Here is a 4,502-nt window from a genome sequence, read left to right on the forward strand (position 1 = left end):
TTTTAATTGGTTATACATGTCTTAAATCGCAACTGTAAATGTTTCTTCTTCACGCATATACCAATTTTGTAAGAATAAAATGATTTTATTTTTAATTGGTTATATATTAGATCGTTGGAGCGTCTTTTGGTTATAGTTTTTGGTTCATTTGTTCAAAATTTGGTAGCAATTTTTGGATGTGTAGAATATTTTTTACAATCTAATTGTATTTTTAGTTTTTTTAGAGCCTTGAATCCATATATGTAATCAAATATTTGGCTAAATAAAAAAAATAAAAATTTAACTTTTTTTTTTTTTTGCTAAATTCTACTTCAAAATTTTAAAGTTTCTGATTATTTATATATTATTAATTTTATATTTTATTTAAAAACATATATATTATAAAATATTAAATTAAATATAAATATTTACATTTTACAGAGTTATATAATAGTTATCTAACTCTTCTATTAACATGGAAGAGAAATACATATTTAAAATGGTTTTGAAGTGTTTAATTAAATACATAAATTTAAATAGGTTTTGAAGTGTTTAAGTAATTTTTTTAAAAAATATTATTTATTGTTGTAAGTAATTATTTTACTAGATTGAGCTGAATAATGTTTGCATTCTAATGGAGAAGATCTTAATTTTAATACATAATTTGAAATGGTTAGTAAAGTGTTTAAATAATGGTAAGTATTTATCTGTGTAAGTAATTTTTTTACAATATTGAGATTATATAAATAATGTTGGTTATTTATGATGTTGGAATTATATAGATAAAGTATATCAAATAAATTAAAATAAATATTAATAAGTTTTTAAAATGGTTTATATTATTTTAACATAATAAAAACAAATGGAATTTATGGAAGGTTAAGAGCGCTCAGAGCAACTCTGAAGGGTGAAATCTTGTCAGCTAAAATGGTATATGTAAGGAGTTGTGAGATGTGGTTGCATATCGATCTTGTCATTGGACTTAGTTACCACTATTTTGACTTTAATTACCACCATCATTGGACTTAATATGATTTAATATTCCGATCACAGGATAATACAACCATAGTTTATTAATGTTATTTTCAGAGTTTATTTACACTGATACTTTGGTATTAAGTTGCTGGATTAGAAGTACTACATAAGGATTTGTTTTATTTAATTCAGCATAATGAATTGATCTGCCACGAAGACGTGGCATGAGCAGACTCCATCCCTTTACCAACCTGCCACCAACTGTTCGTCTTCCCTCATTCCTATCGCTGCATCTACAGTGAGGAGACTAGGTTCATGATCTGATGGTGGTGCCTTGTCCAAAAATTCCTCTATACTCTTTTGCGGATGAAGTGTCACATTTTTCCCCTTATTCCTGGTGTCTGCTACTACTGCCAAGGTTTCGCTTTGGGGGACTCGGCTCTGCAGCCGGGTTTCATTTCACAAAGATATGCTGAGGATTGAAGATGCCCTTGACGGGTATAGGCAGTATCCATTCACTGGTGCAGCGAGCTCCAGGTGAAAACCAAGTTGTAGTCTCCATTATATATATTTTTTTAAAAGATTTAATGCCATTGTTTCTTTCTAATTATCGTTGTCTCTTACGGGTTTCAGGTTTCACAAAGGCACACAAGAATTGTAGAGAGGTTTTCCAGGAGGGCTTCCCAACCCATGCCTTAGCTTTATCGTCGACAGGTTATCAAGTAAGTTCTTACCAAACGTACCTGGAAGATGTGGGTAGTAATGAGGTTCCATGGGTGGGTTATTCCTGGCGCTTTCAGTAAAACGCCTAAACTATCTGAGGTTCCTGCTTTCTAATTGCTTGATAGCTTTGGGGTGAGGGTTTAATCTCATGCTTAACTTACAGTTTCACATGTTGTCAGAGGAGCATTTTTGTCTGAGTGTGAAGGTTCTGAACAATAGGCATGGTTGTGAAATTCTTCGGTGATAGCTTCTTTTGGGTTTTTACTCATTCTGTCCTTCTACAATGTTTCAGGGTTTGCTCGTTTGTTCTCTGGATAGTTCGGAAGTAAATCTGAGTTCTTCCAGTATTATGGTCATCTAGCCTTAAAGGCTGGTAGTTGTGGCTAAATAGTTCATTTCTAATTTTCTGTTAAATAAGGAGTCCTACTCGTGGCTTGATATTCTAATTCCATCTGTTCATCTTTGCGGAGCCTGGTAGTTTGCAGGCATGGAAAAGAATACTGTAATAATCTAAGATTCTATACCGGAAACTTGTTCCATTGTAGACTATCATATGAGTTTGAATTCTTTGTTTGAACCATTTTTATTATATGGAATATGAGTACATTCTCTTGATATATGTAAATCCGGTGTTTTGATGAATTTATGATGAATTTATATGAATTATCAGCTCAATATGTATTCACTTGTATTTTATAACTTTTATTTTTATTTCACTTCAGATTTGTCTATTGTCTCGTGTGGTAATCGTATTTTTTTCATACTTTGGCTTCATGTTGTTCAATATGAAAATTTCTTGTTATGATGCAATTTTCAGGCAAAGTTAAGCATAGATTTCATGCTTCGGCTTCATGTTGTTCAATATGCAAATTTCTGATTATGATGTAATTCTCAGGCAAAGTTAAGCATAGAAAATTCGCAGGGAATTTTTTATTAAAATCTAGAACAATCAATCTCAGAATGCTTTTCTAACGTATTCTTTTTAATTTTACATCATTTTCTCCCTTACGCTACGGTTATGGTCTCGATCTTTCTTCCTAGACCTTGCGGCTTTACGCCCTCCTTCATTATGCTATTACGTTTATTTCTATTGTTTGACATGCAGATGTTTTAATTCTCTAACTTCTTGTCTTGTAACAAAAGAATATAAACCATATTAATCCTGTTGGTACTGTATTGAAGAATTCCATACTCTTATTTAGGACTAGCTACCTACAGGCTCTAAATGTTATTATTCGGTTCATCCTCTCAGGAATTTAACAGCATCAATACAAATTGTAAGTAATATACAGTATCAATGCAAGTCTCTAGGTATACGCAGTATCTTAAAAATTACTCCTGTACTATACTAATGCAGTTATTCATAACATTCATCAACAGTTTATGTCAGCAGATTATTCTAGGGTTGATACTTACCTGAACTGATAAAGAATTAAAATTCAACTGAAGATGTTACTTTTATTACTTGCAATATTGCAATCCTCCCAACCATGAGACTTGCCGTCAGGTCCAAGTCTCCCCCCAAGCTTGCTCACAAGACTAATGTCTTCTGCGAGTTTGGCACCCAGTGTCGTTGCTATCTGGTCACCACCAGACTTAGCAAATCTCCCGTCTGACCTCTCAACATGGTTGTTTTTCCTCCTCCCTGCTCCTTGCCCCCCCAGGCTTTCCTTTGGAGCATTCATAATTAGGGAGGTAGTTAGGGTTTCTGGCAACTGCTTTTTCCTAACTTCCTTGTTATGAGAAGTTACAAGGTCTGTTAGTATTCAAATCATTACCTTTCTTTAATGATTAACAACATCAACACTTAATTCAAAAATAAGAATATTAATATCCAGTTTTGTTTCTTACTGTGGTAAAATAAAATATTTACAGTTTTCTAGGGACATTACATCTCCCCTCCCTGAAATCAAACATCATCCCGATGTTTTTTTGTTATGAAACTAGTTCACAAAAAGAAAAGATAGATCAATGCCTTAGAATTCAGCCTCTTCGAGAGGGCAACCTCCTTTACATTACATAAATGAACAATTCTTAGATGATACAAATAAAAAGACATCCTTTCTATATATAGGAGTCTAAGGGGTCATAATATAGTATTAGAGCCAACAGAACAATAATAATGTAAGGGCACAATAATAACAATAGTGGGATTCTATGGGGCACAATAGTAACAATATGGGCACTACATGGGTACATCAATATAATAAGGAGGTTGTACTAATAACAATAAGGGGTTACATTAGTATTATAAGGGCCTAACATGCCCCTCTCCTTGAAAAAGTGTTGTCCTCAACGCTTGAGTAGTTCTTGATGCTTCTGTATAAAATTCTTGTCCTCCCATGTGGAATCTTGTTATGCAACCAGCTCAAGAAAGATAGAAAAGATAGATCAACGCCTTAGAATTCAGCCTCTTCGAGGGGGCAACCTCCTTTACATTACATAAATGAACAATTATTCGATGATACAAATGAAAATACCTCCTTTCTATATATAGGAGTCCAAGGGATCATAACATAATCAGAGCCAACATAAAAATAATGTAAGGGCACAATAATAACAATAGTGGGATTCTATGGGGCACAATAGTAACAATATGGGCACTACATGGGTACATCAATATAATAAGTGGGTTGTACTAATAACAATAAGGGGTTACACTAGTAGTGTAGGGGCCTAACATGCCCCTCTCCTTCAAAAAGCGTTGTCCTCAACGCTTGAGTAGTTCTTGATGCTTCTGTATAAAATTATTTTCCTCCCATGTGGAATATTCAACGGGTAAGTTCTTCCACTTGATGAGATACTCTGAAATTGATTGATTTTGT

This window comes from Pinus tabuliformis, chromosome 5_1 (genome assembly GCF_031772625.1).
Source record: "Pinus tabuliformis cultivar Carrire ecotype Pingquan chromosome 5_1, CPIR1, whole genome shotgun sequence".
Taxonomy (NCBI): Eukaryota; Viridiplantae; Streptophyta; class Pinopsida; order Pinales; family Pinaceae; genus Pinus; species Pinus tabuliformis.